Genomic DNA, 17,980 nt, shown 5'->3' on the forward strand with positions numbered 1-17,980 from the left:
GACGCGCAGGCCCAGCGGCCATGGCTCGCGGGCCCAGCCGCTCCGCGGCATGTGGGATCCTCCCGGACCGGGGCACGAACCCGTGTCCCCTGCATCAGCAGGTGGACTCGCAACCACTGCGCCACCAGGGAAGCCCAGAGTTATCTTCTTGACATAACCAAGACAAAAGACATTTACCTCCATGGGGACCCTCCATTCCCAGATCAGGGAACACAGTGTAGTCCCCGTCACTTTCTCCTGACCCGGGAAGAACGCTTTGGCATTGTTCAAAGTCTGTGGGTTTCAAACCAAACAGCTCTTTCTCTGCTACTTACTAGCTGTGTGACCTTGGGAAAGTCACTTCATCTCTCTGGGGCTGTATTATCATCCATATAATGGGTCAGTAATCCCCTAGTAGTGCCGTAGCAGGTGCATAATGAGTGGTAGTTCCCTTCCCTCCTCCAGTTAGAGGAGACATGTCAGGAGGATAGAGTGGAACCCATTGGAACTCTTTTGTGTCTTAGTGTGAAAAATTAATGGGGATAAATTCAACTGAAACGACAGTAATTAGTACCATTAATTGAGTTGTTACTCTGTGCCCAGCACGGTGCTAAGCGTTTTATACGTGTTGTCTCATTTAATCATCCCAAGAGTTCTTATTGGATTAGGGGGGTATTATTTCTCCATTTCATAGGTGAGAAAATCAAGGCTCAGGGAAGTGAAGTAGGTTGCCCAAGGTCCTCAGTTAATAACCTGCTGGGCTGTGTCGGCAGGTCAGTAGCAGCCTCTTTACGGGTACAGTAAGAAGGAGTAGAAAGGACGCAGGGTGTTCTCCTCCCACTTGAAAATCACTCATTCTTCCAGCCTGCAGAAAACTTCCCTCTGGAAGCATTAGCCTCAAGTTTTTTCTCCAGCAGCCGGTACCTCTGGTTTTGGCTTATTATTTTGATGTGTCCATAGCCTCAGTCCTTTGTGTGGCCTATTTTTTTCCTGGCTCCCGGCACCAAGATTTGTCCTTATTTGTGTAAGAGTCACCCAGAATATTGATGTGGTTCTTTTCCAGAAAAGTGAACATCCCCCTCCTTGCCGGCTCCAGGAAGCCACGTGGGCCGGGCAGGCAGGCTCCAGCCCTGGTGCAGCACCGACGCCCTCCCCTCCCCGCTGCTACCCACCATCCATTCACAGACCATCAGCTGAGTGAGGCTTCTTAGAGCCAAAGCGGTGTTTACCCAAGAGGACCCGGATCATTCCACAGGCAATCGCAGCAGCAGTAAATATGAGGAAGGCATCATTTTATGGTCTTTCTGCTCTTGAGGGAGAAAGGGACCCAAACTCTTGTCGCTTGAAGAGAAGAGCAGTCTCCAGCCCCATAGAGCCATTCTGGAAGGCAGCAGTGGGGAGAGTCGTGTTCCAGCCGCCCTCCCCCCCGCCCCCCACCATCCAGCCTGGTCTGATGCACCAAGAGGCAGAATCTGAGGGATGAGGTACGTTAGCTCCTCTAACTGGGTGACTGAGGGTGATTAGTCACAGGAAGTCCCAGAGGGCTCTCCCGGGAGCTATCTTTAGGCTTTAGCAAGTGCATCATTAGCTAGTTTTCGTATTTGGAGGAGAGCGCAGAGGAGTTCTGGAAACTGGCCTTTACTGCACCTCCTGTGTTGGGCATCAGGTGGGCAGAACCTCAGCCAAACACTGTGAAGAGTCAGGTGCTCCAGCGCACTTTCCCTCCTGGAGGCACAGTCATTTCATTCGTTCACTGTCAGCCATTCACTCACTTGGTCGCCCCACCGATCTACTGAGGACCCACCAGCATCAGACGCTGTTTCAAGGAATAAGACAGCTAGCTACCTTCTAGTGGGGGTGAGGAAAGAGGATAAAGAAGCAAACCAAATAGGAAAAATAATTTCATGTGGTAATAAGTGCTCTGAAAAGTCACACAATAGGAGCTTGTCATAGAGAATGTCAGGGTTGAGGGAGGCTGACTAAGGCTGAGTGGGCAGCAGAGACCTCCCCCTGGAGAGGGCCTTTAGGCTGGGTCCTGAATATTGAGAAGGGGCCAGCTGGTGAAGAACTGGGGACACGGTATTCCAGGCAGAGGGAATGGCGTGGGCAAAGGCCCTCAGTCAGGAAGGAGTTTTGTCATGTTACTGGGACAGAAGGAAGGCCAGAAGGGTTGCAGGGGAGCATTGAGTACACTCACACTGGAGGGCACTTATCGTGTACCTAGCACAGTTCTAAATGTCTCACCTGCAACATCCGCTCAATTTTCACACAACCCGCGAGGCCCTGTTCCCACTTAGAGCTGCAGAAACTGAAGTTCAGAGAGATGACACAGCCCTCCAAGGTCACACACCAAATGAGTGGTGGAGCCATGATTTGAACCTAGGCCGTCTCATAGTGGAACCCAGATTCTAGCTGGCACATAAGACAGTCACTGTGAACCCACTTGAAATAATGAACTGAGCCAAGATTGGGAAGAGGAGATGGATCTTGGACTAGGACTGAGCCTTTTCCAAGGGGAATGAGGAGGGAACTGGCATTCACTGATAGTGCCCAGACGGAGTACCACGCACCAGGCTGCACGCTTCCTCATCCGTTATCCTCTCCACAGCCCTCCCAGGTAGACTTCATTACCCACTTCGCACGGATGGGAAAGCAGGGCTCAGAGAAGTGGTACAGCTGCCCAGGGTCACTCAACTAATACAAGCTTGTCCTGATTAGGGTTCAGCCTCTCTGCCCTGGAACCTGGGCTTTTCCAGCCCTCCATGTTAAACGGTGTCTCTTTGGTTTCATTATTTCTTATTCTCCCCCTCTAAAAATGGAGGTGAAAATCCCCAACTACGATAAAACCTTAACAATAAGTGTATTTGTTTCGTGGGGAGGGAGTGACTGGCTGGCAGCGTGAGTGCATTGTCCTTCAAATTGCCTGTTATCTGGAGGAGAGGAGCGGGAATGGGTCCTCCTGTGTCATGGTGCCTGTTGGCTTAGCATGAGCACACAAGCAATCCCATAAATAAAAAGTAAGTGCCACACCATGCAGCATCCTGAAAAGGTACGCCCAGTTTCAGAGGGAGTGGGGAGTCCTTGCAACTGTGAGAAGCAGGGTCAGCAGCTGCCATTCTTATTCCCTCAAGCAGGGTCAGCAGCTGCCATTCTTATTCCCTTGGGTTTCTCCCCCTGGGGCTAACCCTGCTCTGGGAGAAGCCTGGAGAGCTCCTCTTGTAAGGCACCAGGAGAGGAACCAGGCCACCATTCGGTACTCACCCTCTTTACTTCCTGGTCTAAATTCTAGGTGTGAAAATTCCATCCGACAGCTTCTTTTGTTCACTCACTTAACAAATGGTCATTTGTCTGTTATGGCCAGGGCTCTGGGGAGAGACGGTGAGGGACAGTACAGATAAGACCCGTCGTCTCATAGAGCTTACATTTTAATAGGGGGATTCAGAATGTTTTTTATAAAGGGTAAACAAATAAACATGCAGATAAATTAATTTCAGATTGTGATTAGTGCCATAAAAAAGATAAAATAGGATAATGTTACAGAGAGACTTAAGGTGGAGGGGGAGAATGGTTATTTGCAACTCTCTTCATTTTTTTCATATCCATCCATCCATCATCTACATCATCTATCATCTATCTAGCTGCCTATTTATCATTTACCTACATACACATACAGACAACCATACACTGATATATTCTTTCTAGGTCTCTCTCCCTCCCTCCTCCTTCCCTCTCCCTTATTCCTTCCCTTATTCCTTCCTTCTACAGATTATTTTGGCCACCCGCTCAGGGCAAGATCCTCAGGGTTCTTTCTCTGTTTCCTTTGCTGACAAGGAAAGTGACTGGCCCGGGTTATTCCTCCATGTCTCCTCCATACTGAACACACTGGTCAGCATAAGGCAGGAGTTACAAGTGTTTGCTAAGTTACCAAATTAAAAGATTATTCCCACACTGTTTTTGTATGCATCCAGTTCCAGAGGTATAATGGAAGCCCCTGAGTGCCCTCCCTACCTCAGGATTACAGTTTCCAAACAAAGGAGTGTCACTCAGTGAAAACCAGAGCATGCAGATAAAGGTTTATAGCCCTATAGTAGTTTCCTTGGCATCTTTTTGAATGTAAACAGAAAAGCCCAAGACTGTTCCATTCATGAACCAATTTCCCAGATCATAAATTCAACTTTAGAAACATTTGCTGAATACCTACTATGTGTGAAATGTGACAGGGAATCATTGACAGTACAGTCCTTGCCCGTCTGTTTCTTATTTTGTTGCTTACTTCCTAGGAGGGAGATCATGGCAGTGCAGATTCTGACATGAGCAGAATTATAAATGCAGGTGTCTGGGAAGCCTCATGGAGACCCATGAGAGGAGAGAACCCATCCCTCGTGCCGGAGGACTGCATGAAAGGGTGGTTTTTGAAATATTCTTTGAAGGAGATCATGACCAGCAGCCCAGTTTAGCTAAAGGGGAGGAGAATTAGTCAATGAAAAGTGGGCAATGGGATTCCCGGGTGGCGCAGTGGTTGAGAATCCGCCTGCCGACGCAGGGGACGCGGGTTCGTGCCCCGGTCCGTGAAGATCCCACATGCCGCGGAGCGGCTGGGCCCGTGAGCCATGGCCGCTGAGCCTGCGCGCCCGGAGCCTGTGCTCCGCAACGGGAGAGGCCACGACAGTGAGAGGCCCTGGCTGGAGACCGGAACTGCAGACTGAATTCACACTTAATTTGGAGGCAGTGGTAAATGAGGGTGGGGGACGTGGCAGCTTTTTAATGACTGGGGCCACATGGAAAGGAATGCTATGATCAGGTTAGAGTTTGATTTCTCTGGGCTGTGTCTCACAGAGCAAATCACATGTTCAATGGGATTTTTAAAATAAATTACAGAGCTCAGAAGGGAACAGAGTAGGAGAGCTTCTGAGTGTACACAGAGGTGTGTACATGGAGGTGTAACATTTCAGAGTTCATTAGTTAAAGGAGCCGATGGAGGAGGATATGCCCTGTCATTTAAGACTTCTTGATAAAAGAGCCGGAGGTTTCAGTTTTGAAGTGGGGAATGCAAATAGACCTTTGAACCTCTATCCGTCCTTACATCAGTTAGCAAGTTACCCTCCTTTCTCAATTTTCTTTTAGAGCAAATGGTCGTTTAGATTATCCTCTAAAAGTCACACGGGAGGAGGGTCTGTCCCTTTGGGGATCACAGTTACTGTTCACTAAGGGATCTGGTGTCTTCTGTTCCCAAGAATGTTCAAGCTGGAGACAAACTGAATTCTACTGCCTGTCTTGCAATGTTCTCAGTAGGTGGTGGTGCCCTTCCCACCCTCTCTCTGTCCAAGTATCATAAGATTAGGCAGGCACCATCATGGGCAGTGGATAAAAGCTTGGACTCTGGAGTCAGCCTGTCTGGGTTTAAACCCCAGAGCTGCTATTTTCTAGCTCTGAGCCCTTGGGAATGTTATTAACCTTTCTGGGCCTCAATATCCTCATAGGGGAACTAGTAAGCCTTCCTCATAGGGTTTTTTTGAGGATTAAGTGCACTGATGTATGCAAAGAGCTTAGGCGGCACTGGGCGTGTACTAAGAGCTCAGTAAATATTAGTATTATCTCAGCACAACAGCCTTTTCAGACTTTCAAACAACAGAGGGTTTAAGACAAAGCTGAGTAATCAGGAGTGGAAATTGCTGTGTGACCAGGATTGAGAGGCTTGAGTTTGGGAGCACGCAGCATGGCTCTGTCTTGTAGCAGAGAAATTGTTCACTGAAGGTTATGTAATAGCCTTCAAAATAGGTTTCTGTGTTGGTTTTGGTTCACGCACCTGGAGTCTGCTGTGGATTTTCTATGACAGGAAGCCTCGGGTGTACTATTTTCACCTATGAAGTATTTTGTCTAGTGTTGAGTTATGCTGGGCATTTTCTTGTTATTCCTTATAACGGCCACATTCTGCCACGGCATTACTTGATATCTTAAGATTGGCTGGAGTATTGGGACCAGATCCCACCCCTGCCTCTGTGTGACTAACCACCAGCTTCAGCAGGCCCCTTCCGTGATATGGGTTTCAGGTTCCTACCTCACTTTGTAGGCTGAGCCTGTTGGACTGCATTACAGTTAGGGTTAGTAGTCATTTAGCCCTGTTGGCAGCCCCTGGGATAAATCTGGCCCACAGTGTTTTGATTGTCCGTCATGGTGCTGGCCCACTCAAAGTTATAAAATTAATTTTGAGTTAGATGGACACAAATAAAATTTGGCAGGTTTCACAGGATTGCCCAGATTTCCAGCTGCTCAGCTGGCTTGGCTGGGCCTGCCTTCCTGCTTGGTGGTGATTGGCTAAAGCTGATGAGAGCTGCCTGCTTTAGATGGGCACAGTCCCCACCACTCCCTCTTGCATCCCCAACTTTGCTCATTTATCGTCACTCTTGCAGGGATAGAGTAGAAGTATGAGGAAAGTAGAGTGTTTATTATAGCCATTTCTCCATCAAAAATGGGAAGACTTTGGGTCTTATCACCCCTATTCGAGACAGTATTAGAGGCCCTTCTGGATTGTATTCTTTGAGTTTCTTGTTTGTTCTGTGGACTTCCCTTCTGAAGCTGCATATTTGGCCCCAGACGGAGAGAGGTGTTCTTAATGATTCCACATAAGATGACAAATGGCAGACTTGGGACTTGAATCCAGATCTTCTGGGTAAAAATTCAGAGCCCTTGCCCCCTGCACTACTCAGTCTTTTGAATTAGGAACATTCGGCTAACTCACATGGAAAGATTGCTCTGTGCCACCTGCTCAACTCTGGGGATTCAGGGGTGGTTTAGGGGAAACACCTGCTCCAGCATCTCACCCTGGTCAGTATAGTGCATTCATTCATTCATTCATTCATTCAACAAATGGTTGTCAATAGAAATCAAGTTCTTAGATATTTAGAGTAGCATTATGATGAAGGTCCAGAGTTTATTATTAACAATACTAGTATAATTTTGAGCTCCTATTATACACACACACACAGACACACACTCGCACACGTGCATGCCCATGTATTTATATAGCAAGCACTGTGTTCAATATTTTACTTACATCGTCTTGCCTAATCCTCTTCCACACACTGCATGAGGTAGGTGCCATTATTATCCCCGTTTTACAGAAGATGAAACTGAGAAATAGAAGATCACACAGCCAAGAAGCAGGCAGCAGAACCAGAGCCCTGAGCTCACAGACTACCCAGCCTCCGCACAAGGTTATTCTGACCGTCTGTCAGCCAGGAAGTCACACCCTTTACACAGATGACGTTGTTGGTGCAATTATTAAATATTCCCATCTTTGCACCATGTGAAAGAGGGAGGCTTGTAGTTTAAGTTACCCAAACCCCCTCAGTTTCTCCTATTCTTTCAGAGAGAGGAAAGCTTTTCTTTTCCCCTGAACTGTGACTGTGAAAATAAAAGGAAAAAAATCCACCAGAGGACTAAAAATCGCTCATCTTTGCAAACAAAAAATTGACTGTAACAGAGCTTTTCCGCATGCAACAGTGGGAGGAGACCCTGTTCTTACTCTACCAGCTTCTTCATTTGATAATTTTGTGAGTACCTGCTGTGCACTAGATTTTGGCATCGGGGATGCAAAAACCAATGCAGCATGGTCCGTTCCCAGGTCATTCAGTCTATCATCTGATTCTCTCTTCTGGGTAAACTAATTAAGATTCCCCTTTAAGCAAAGGACAGAGAAGTAACAGTGAGTCAGATTTTTGCCGCTAGCCTTATGCAGATAACCCGTTCTTCTCGAAGCTCCCCAGATGTGGGGTCTGGGCCACCTGAGCCCAGAGACCTCCCAGGCTGAGAATGAAGTGTGCCATTTCAGCACATGAGACGTGCAGGAGTAGACAAAACTGCTGTGTGAGCCAGAGGAGCCGTGCAAAGGTGTAGGGAGACAGAGGGGTGAGAAGCACCCCACCTGCGTTTCCTGATCCCATGGATATTTATCATGGTCGGCCTTGCCCTTGGGATTTCAGCATCTCTGTTAAGGGGTTGTCACTGCCTTTTCCACCCTGGGAGCTGCCACATGTAGAGAGTGAAGCCATGGGAATAAATAAGTGAGGAAGGAATGGATAGATGAATAGATACCTACATAAGTATGTAATTACGTAGCAAGAGTCTGGAAGAATGCCCGCCAGACTATTAACAGAGGAACACAGGGAGAGGGGACCAGATAGGGGAAGAGGAGTAGGTTGGTTGTGGGAAAGGGAGGGCTTTACTTTTTTTATTCACTATGCTTCTTATTAATCAAGTTGCTTAAACAATACACATATATTCCTAACATAAAAGAGAGTTCAGGCTTTAGAATAAAGCCAGAGTATAAATCCTAGCTTCCACTACTTCTGAAAGCCATATGACCAAGGACAAAGTATTTCAAGTCTCTAAACCCCAAATCCCTTGTTTATGAGATTGAGTTTGTTGTGAGGATTGAATGAAATTAAGTGCTATATAAAATACTGACTGAGCTGTCAATGGCTATCAGCTCTTTTTTTAAAAAAAAAATATATTTTTGTATTATTAACAGCATGTAGGTGGGGCTGAGAGTTAGCTGGAAAGAAGACTTCTGTGGGCAGAAGAGAACTACAGAAGAGGTAACAGTAACAGCAGGGCCAAGCAAGTGATAAATTCTATTTCTTGCCACATAAATTACACTCCTAATTTGTGGAGATGTGCACATCTTCCTTCTTGCCCTGCCAGCACTTGTTTTCTCCTCTGGAAAAACCCAGGAATGCCTAGCATTTTGTATGGTAGAGTGGCTAAGAGCACAAGCCCTGGAGCTGTTGGTTTCCCATCCTGTCTGTGCTGATAACTAACTTGTGTCCTTGGAAAGATTACTTACCTCTGTGTCAGTTTCCTCACCTGTAAAACGGGGATAGTTTCTACCTCAAAGATGGTCTCGGGGATTAAATGAGCTAACGCATGCCAAAGGCTAGAAAGAGAGTCTGGCACAGAGTAAATGCTTACTAATATTAGTTCTTAGTATTATACCCTGTGGTTCTAGAACAACGTTTAAGTTTTCAAAGGCCTAGGCATTCTCACTTCTGGAGATTTCACGTCACATCTTATCACACACATTGAAAGTTACCCACATTCTACATTAATATTTTTGGCTATAACATATTTAAAAGGGTTTTTTAAAAAATAATTTGGCTGTTGAAGGCATTTGGCTGGGAGTAACTCATGGCTATAAGCCCTCAGCAATCACCCGGCACAGTATTTGAGAATTCTTTCAAAGTGAGAAATTCTAAGAAACAAATTGTTTTAAAATGTAATGAAATGGGGCTTCCCTGGTGGCGCAGTGGTTGAGAGTCCGCCTGCCGATGCAGGGGACACGGGTTCGTGCCCCGTTCCGGGAAGATCCCACATGCCGCGGAGCGGCTGGGCCCGTGAGCCATGGCCGCTGAGCCTGCGCGTCCGGAGCCTGTGCTCCGCAACAGGAGAGGCCACAGCAGTGAGAGGCCTGCGTACCAAAAAAAAACAAAACAAAACAAAACTTAGCAGGGGCATCAGTCACAGACAGTGAGTTGGCAAAACCTCCAAGCGGAGAGCTCCAGGGAGTGGAAGGGCAGTAGCAGGACCCCACCCTACAAGAGCAAACCCCAGGCAGAGCTAAGCGCTTTTGTGCCATCCTGAGCCACACAGCCTGCAACCTTGCCGAGATTCAGGAATGATGGAAAGCTGAGGAGCTTCACGGCTGTTCCCAAGGGAGGGAAGAATGCTAGCCTTCTGCAATCTAACTAGAGCTTTGGGTGGTCCTGGAGGAGAGGAAGGGGGGAAACCCCTGCCCAGGACCACTAGGGGCAGAAGGTCATCTGGCTCGAGAGCAAGGGGCCTTTCTTTCCAATAGGGAGGTTCTGGGCTCAAACACCTACTGAGCATATTCAAAAAGTATGTAAAGTAGGAATGGAGGGAGACCCCATTTGTCCTCTTCTTCTCTGGAGAGATTCAGCCAGGGACCTTCACTTTGAAAACTTGGCTAAACAAAGTCTATATCTACAGACAAGTACAGAGGCTCCATAGATTCAGTTCCCCATCATGTCTCATGGCCAAATTGGTCTTGTCTGAACCCGCTCAAGTCAAAGCAAGCCACATGTACTTCAGGCAACTAATGGGCCCAAATCTGGGCTGTGAGGTCCTAGAAAAGAATGAGACGCAGCTCTGGGCCTTAGAGAAACAAAGAGTTAGCTGAGGGGAGGAGACTCAGATTTGTGAAGGAAAGGTCTGGGGTCTGGAGACTGGATGATCTCCTCAGTTTTGTGACAGATTTGCTGCACATCCTGGATCAAGTCACTGTGGTCCCTGAAGCCTCAAGTTCCTCCTCTGTCCTGCAAGGGCAGGACTTGGTGATCTCTAAGAGCCATCCTGGTTGATCAAGTACTAAGCTGCATGGCACACATTATAGATGATCCTTTAAGTGTCTCCAAGAAAAGGATTTTCAGAGACGGACTGACTTTCTGGGAGCAGCTAGAACAGAATTAGGAAAATGATGTCAAGATGTAGCCACAAATGATGCTATTAATCCGAGAGGCTGTCCCAGATTTCCCGGGAGTCCTCAATGCAAGGCTATGATCCACTCCAGATCCACCCTCTTCACTCAAATCCCTCTCTCTTGGGTTGTATTAGAAAGATCACTCAAGTGACCTTAATCATCCCAGGTAGGATTCAGCTTAGATTTAAGGAAGGACTTCCATACAAATGCTTTTAGTGGTATGAGCATGTACCCAAAGGGGAAGAAAGGCATCGTCTGTCTTTTAGAAGCCTTAAGATGCTGGGCACAGATGTATTTTGCATTCCTGAAAAGCTGTGTGCTAAGAAAATGCATTGAATCAATCCTATTTAAAATGCTCACTATTTAAAGGTACTAGAATGCCCTTAAATTCACCTGTTTGTAAATACAGACTTTGTTTAACCAGGTTTTTTTTTTTTTTTAATTTATTTATTTTTGGCTGCGTCGGGTCTTCGTTGCTGTGCACAGGCTTTCTCTAGTTGCGGCGAGCGGGGGCTACTCTTCGTTCCAGTGCGAGGGCTTCTCACTGTGGTGGCTTCTCTTCAGGAGTTGTGGCACGGGGGCTTCAGTAGTTGTGGCATGCAGGCTCAGTAGTTGTGGCTCATGGGCTCTAGAGCACAGGCTCAGTAGTTGTGGCACACGGGCTTAGTTGCTCCGCGGCACGTGGGATCTTCCCGGACCAGGGCTCGAACCCGGGCCCCCTGCTTGGCAGGTGGATTCTTAACCACTGCGCCACCAGGGAAGCCCTAACCAGGTTTTTAAATAAGCGAGTTTTCCTGGCTGAAACTCTCTGGCAAAGAAGAGTACAAATGCAGTCTTTCTCAGAGGCAGAGAAATGGATTCAGTTCATTCTCAAGGTTCCTTTCAAGACCTGTAATTCTGGGCTTGCGTCAAACATAAGGAAAATGTACAAGACCTTTCTGCCTTGGCCAGTATGCCTGATTTCTGTCCCTGGAGGATCTGTAGAACCAGCACTGTCTCCTTGAGCACGTCTCAATCATCAGCACCAGGCAGGGCTTGTCCCACATCCCACTGGGGTTTGAGTAGAACTTGGAGTTCTAGTCCACTTCCATTTACTCTGAAGTTTGTTCATTCTGGTAATGAGACTAAGAACCATGAGGGCAGGGACTGCCTGTGGTTTTGCTTCTCGCTGCCTGGTGTGGAGCAAGCAAGCAGTAAATAGTGGTGAATGAATGAGTGAAAACGGGTGCCATCAGTACTGGTTGGCTGTGTGACCTTTAGCCACTTACTTAACTGCTCTGAGCCTCAGTTTCTGCCTCCATATCATGGGGATAGTAAGAGTTGCTACCTTGTAGATTGTTGTGAGGATTAAATAAGACAAAATATCGAAAACACAGCACATTGACCGACACGTAGTAGGTACTTTACCAATGTTAGCTATTATTATTGATTCAGTGTAATGCTCTTATTTTGTCCTTTCCACAACCCTGTGAGGATAAGTATAACCATCCCCACTGAGTAGATGAGAAAACTGAGGCTCAGAGGTGTCAGGTGCCTGCCCAAGGGCACAGGTAGAACTGGGTCTCTTTCCACTGCTGAATGGTCAGTCAGTGAAAACTGCAGAAGGCTCTTAATCCTGCTGATGGAAGGCTGAGGAACATATGGAAACCCTTTGGGTTTTCCAGGCTCCCAGAGTGACCTGGCCTTGTGGGGTGAAGGGCTGGCCCTGTTAGCTCCAGCTTAGGTGGGACTCCAGTTAGTCCTGTTGTCCTCTTTGCCCCCTTGACTCCCCCCTGCTCACAACCATTTATTATTTCCTTAAACAAGCCAGCTTACAGAGACACACTGAGTTAAGCAGTGGAAGGGGAGGTTTCCGCTGCAACGTCCACCCCTGAGTGAGCACAGCACCAGGGGAGGCCCCGCCAGCTCACCTCAACCGAGACGCTGTGTGCTGTGCTCTTGAAAATTAAAGCAGTGCAGGCACATTTAAAACTCACCTGGTGGATGCTCTCTCCCTGAACGTAGTGGACGGGTGTGCACGTGGGAAACATGGCGTCCACAAGCACATAGATGGACGAAGCACGGTCTTTAGTCAGCTTGATTATCTGCCCTCACAGCGGGGAAGAAGGAGTCCTGACTCAGTGGACATAAAGGTAGATAATCCGGAAACTTTGCTTGGCAGGAAAAGACACCTGCCCCGTTCACACCTTGCTGCGCTGTTGTTAATGAGGAGCTTATGAGACCGTTAGGTACCATCTTTGCCTGCCTTCCCCAGGCTATGCTTGGATTTGTGGGGACAATGAAGAGCCCCAGAGGTGGACAAACAAGAGCAGGGCAAACAGGGAGTCTGAAAAACCCGCCACCCGAATAGTAGGGCTGGTGGCTTAGAACGTTCTCGTTGAAATCCTGGTGTTGTGTGTATTTAAATTGTGGCTTTCCGTACACACACAGGGTGGCTGTTCTCTTCATCCGTCCCCCCTACCCCTTCCTTCTTATTGTTAAACTAGAGGACAGAGCAGGTAGTTTCCCCTTTCTTTGTATGAATTTGCAGCATGTGGTTTAAATATTCATTTTATAAGAACAGTGTCACATTTTAAGATTCAATGTTAGGCATAGAGCTCTCTTAAAGATTGTTAAATAAGTACTAAGGCCAGGAAAAAAGCTGGTGTGCCAGCAATGCCCAGCAATAGAGAAGCCATTCACACAGAAGAGGCTGTCATTTATCAGCCACCCAGTCACCCTCATAATTGACTCAGGGTAAAAGGCTTGCACCATTTCACACTTTTCTATTTTGCCAAAAATACTTAAGACAGTGGGAAAAATATATAGCATGCTTCATGTCCCTCAAATGATCGTGTTTTATCAGCATGACCAGTTAGTTCATCGTAGGTTTGGTAAGGAATGACACAGGTTCCTAGAATACACATCAAATAGATTCCATTAATAAAATACTGACTTTCAAAGTATTTAAGCCTCGGACTGGTCAGAAACAACATGTGAAAATTTAAGTAGTATCGCAGAATATTCCAGTGAGCAGGGGTGGATCTGTATGAAAACATTAACTTCTCAGAATCCTGGTTCAATGTCTTGAGGTTATAAGAAAGAAGTTTACATCCCAACGTAAGAAAGAAGTTTCTAACAGTTGTAACTATCCACAGGGGGAGAGATACCTGATTAGGTGGACATTTCTCTCTTTCTGGAGTTATTCAAGCAGAGGTCATGGGATCCCTTATTGGGGTTGCTACAGAGGGAATCATGCACGAGGGTGAGTGTTAGACTAAATGACCTTTGAGTCCTTCCGGGGCTGAGATCCTCTGACTTGATATTTTTTATTTGCAGTCAGATGTTTATTAACAAATACTATCCTAGTTGTGCCTCCCACATCTTACGAGTCATCATAGATCTAGAAAGATCAAGAAAGAGCAGTGTGGAAACTAGGTAGAATACTCAGAGAGGAAAATAGGAAGCAAAATAACAGTATGGAAAAGAAGATTTGGCCTAGAAAAGAGGAAACAGAAACATCTCAGGGAGCCAAGTCTGCTAATGCTTGGAAGGAGGGCAAATAGTTGTTTGGTTTCTATCGAGGTCCAGATAAGAGTAAGAGAGGCTAAACTAAATTAATCCAGTATAAAGCTAGATCATCAGAAGGCAGAGTGTTGGATCCCATGCTGTCAACCTCTCAAAGACTAGCCTTTATTTAGTGTGTATATAAGAATAGTCAGGTTGAGCTGCAGTTGTGGCTTCAGTGAAACTGATTAAGGTAAGGTCTAGTCTGCTTCTCTAAGTCCTTTCATAAGGACCCATGGCAAATTCCTGCCAGTGTATAGTTACAGAGGAGAAAATAATGTGGTCTCTGCAGAAAGATGTACTTGCCTTCCGTGTCAGAAAATTAAAACTCTGTAAATTGATATATTTCCTTTTATTTCTGCCTTAACTGCCAGAGAACTCAGAGCCAGATCCTCGAGTATTTACATCTGCTTAGTGGTGGTGCCTTGAAAGTGACTATTTCTGCTTCTTGTAATAGATGAACTCACTTCACAGCATTGATAATATATCTTGTGTTTTAATCGGTCATTCATCTCACATCTTTTGGGAAGTGAGTAGGCTAAAATCTCATATATTCAAGGTGAAGTAGAATAAAAGGAAGACATTATCAATTGGAAAGGAAGATGAAGTTCTAGGATAAGTTTTCAAGATGAATTGGAGAATTTCTGTCACTGCAGATGACCAGTGATGGAGGGTGAGTCATTATACTCAGCATTCTTGGTCATCGTCTGTTTATTCACTTCCACTAGTCTTGTGCAATATTTAAACCTCTGTAACTGATATCAGATACCCCAATACATTGCATTGGTAGATGACAGCAGGCAGTGAGAGCCAGTTTAGGTCGATCGGAAGTCTATTTGTGATTCATCATGGTAAGTCCAGTCCTATGTCCTACAATTGTCATTGGCCATAAGATGCAGATCAATAAATGGGAAGCCCCCTGAGGGCAGGGAATGAATAATTTTCATCACTGATTTCTCTATTCCTAGCATAAAGCCTGTCAGGTTTCTGGTGTCTCTGAAGGTTTGTTGAATTAAATTAAAATGAATTGAATATAATTGAAATGACTTGAACTGCACTGAACAGGATTAAATTGAATTGCCTAGTCTTGCCTTACATCAGGGGAATGTCTCACCTTTGCTAGCTAATCAACTCTAACAACAGAGCAAGAGGAAGCATAGCATGCTGAGCATAATGTTTAGAATTTAAACATGTGTTCATCCAAAAAGTATTTATTGTGCACATCTTGTATTCAGGTACTGTGTTGGTCCTGGAAAGACAATGGTGAACTAGGCAGACGTTGTCCCTGCCCTCAAGAAGCTCCACCTTAGGAAAGGAAATAGGCATTAAACAAGTCAGTGCATCCATAAATACCTAATTAAGAATTGTGACAAGCGCTGAGATGGAAAAAATGTTAATTTTTGTAAGAAGAATAAAGTAAGGAGCAAGCTAATTTGCCCAACTTAGAGAAAGCCAGTGTGTCTGAGCAGAGCAGTGGGAGATGAACCCAGAGAAAGGACTTTAGGCTTTATTGTGGCTAAGTAGAGACATGAGTAATGAGACTTGGATTTTTTAAATCAACTCTGGTAGCTCCCTGAAGGGGAGGAAGCAAGATTGGAAGCAGAAACCAGTTAGGAAACTACGCTATAGTGCAGGGAGATGTGGTGGTGGATTGAACTGGGGGAGAGAGAAATGGAGAGTCTAGCCATATTTCATAGGTAGAATTGGAAAGAACTTGGCCAACAGTTGGATGTGGCCAGGAAGCGAAGGAGTCAGAGATGCCTGAAGCTTTCCATATAGGCAACTGGGAGGATGGAGGGGTTATTTCCTGAAATAAGGAAGAGGATCAGACTTAAGGTGAATGAAGAGGTTAAGATCAAGCAACCCAGTTGAGCATCTTGAGTTTGAGATGCCTGTAAAATATCCATCTGAGTTTGTCAAATAGGTAGTTGTGTATACAGAGTCATTCTGTAAATATTCACTGAAAACCTAATCTGTGTCAGGCACTGGGGTGGGTATAATACAAAGATGTATGTAAGTCACGGTCTCTGACCTCTAGGAACTTAATGACAACGACTTAGATGACATATTAGAAAATATTGCAATAAAAGGTTGGAACTGATTTTAAAAAACATTAGAGAAAGAAAGAAATAGGGCTGTATGAGCTGAAAAGAGAAGGAAAGAGCTTCCTGCTGAGATGGTAGACAGTGGATATCAAGGTAGAAGTCAGAGTGAAGAGAGAGGGCACGAAGGCCAGACTCAAGATGAGGCAGAGTTCTCATTGCCCAGAACAGAGAAAGCTTTAGCACCACACCTGCCTGGGCAGTGCTCTGTAACCATTACCTGGCCAGGTGTGGGCTGGGAGGTAGAAGGGTGCTAGATCCTGAGCTCCTGATGGGTTAAACCCAAGGGTGTGAGAATTGACATTTTGATGGTTAAAATGAGGGTCTGGAGAGAACCTACCCACCATGAAGAAGCCAAGTAACTGGAGGGATATTGGCCAGGTTTGCGCTAGAGAAACTGCTTCTCTAGAAGCAAGGAGAACAGAAGCAGGGCTTTGAGCTGTCCCAGCCGCTGCCCCTGGATTTCCACTGGGTGCCCCTGCAACATCTGTATTGGGAAATAAAACATCCCACCCCTCTGTTCTCTGTTCATGAGACACTGTTGCCTTTACCTAAAGAGAGTTTGGGAGGGACTGAGAATGTTCTTCCAAGAAGTGCCTCTTTAAAGTTGTCCAGGTGTAGTGGGTATAAATTTACACCCATGAACTGTTGTGAGATAAAAGATGACCAACCCCTCGTTTTCTCTAAATCAACTCAAATCTAATCCGGAGTAGCCCTGACCTGACTTACCTGGCATTCACAAGGACTCAGACTCAGTTTCCTCCCTCCCTACCCAGAGAGTCAGTGAAAAGTCCCTGGGGTCTTATGCTTCGCTGAGCACCCATGGAGACCCCACTGGTCCTAGGTGCACCCTGCTCACTGCTGATGTAGCCATTGGTCAAGCACATCTCTAAGGAGGGGAAGCTTTTCTGGTTCAGTACTGCTGGGGCCAAGGGTCCAGCCACCCTAGGGGCACAGCCAAGGGCAGGAGTTACTGATCTTTGTTATTCAGGACCCCAGTTCACCTCTCCCCTCCTAGTCCTCGGAATCTTTTTTCACCCTTTTTTCCCTCTGTTTCTGCCTTCTCATCCCTCTCAGCACCGTGTGTCCCTCTTCCTTTCTCCTGACATCAGTGGCTCACTGGAGCTGCTTTGCTCCAAAGCTGTTGAAGGCAGCTCTTCTCCCATCAGAGCCCTCTGGAAGGCTCGTTAAACACAGATCCCTGGGCCCACTCCCAAGGTTCTGATTCATCAGGTCTGGAGTGGGACCTGAGAATGTGCATTTCAAACAAGGTCCCGGGTGATGCCCCACGAGGCTGGTCCACACTGTGAGAACACCGCTGCAAGTGGAGAGAACAAAATTCCTGGCTCCCCCTGCAGAAATGGCAGGGATATGGGAGGGAGAAGGGAATGAAAATTACAGGACGGTTGAAGCACAAGCAAATATTTCAGTTAATTACCATGCCATCCACCATCTCATGTTGAATGATAAAATTATATTGACCAAAACATGATTTAGATGCAGATTTTGGGGAACTCTTCTGTTTGGTGAGGAAGACCTAGGGGAATGACATTATATCTTGTATCCCTGGTGACCACAGGCCTGTCCTTGTTCATGGCTCCACCTTAGCCTGGAGCTCAGGACCCCTGGTTTGGGACTCCCAGCCTCTATTCCTCATCAGGAGATTTTCAGAAAATTGCTTCCTCCTACCCACCAGCCCAGACAATGAGTTTTCTTTCTGCTGCCTGGACCTGTCATTGAGAAGCCTGGCGTCGTCTGCAGAATGTATTTGCAAGTAAAATGTCCAAGTGGCAGGAGAGAGGCCCGGCAGAGGGGCAGCTAGATGTGGTGAGCTGTGTCAGATAAGCAGCCTGCAGGA

At 46.3% G+C, this 17,980-nt stretch overlaps 1 protein-coding gene across 1 annotated transcript in view; it reads left to right on the forward strand.

The window, feature by feature from the left end:
* The window catches only part of DOCK2 (dedicator of cytokinesis 2), a 432,741-nt gene that overhangs the window by 297,136 nt on the left and 117,625 nt on the right, over window positions 1–17,980 (forward strand). The window lies entirely within an intron of this gene.

Source organism: Physeter macrocephalus, chromosome 2 (assembly GCF_002837175.3).
Source record: "Physeter macrocephalus isolate SW-GA chromosome 2, ASM283717v5, whole genome shotgun sequence".
NCBI lineage: Eukaryota > Metazoa > Chordata > Mammalia > Artiodactyla > Physeteridae > Physeter > Physeter macrocephalus.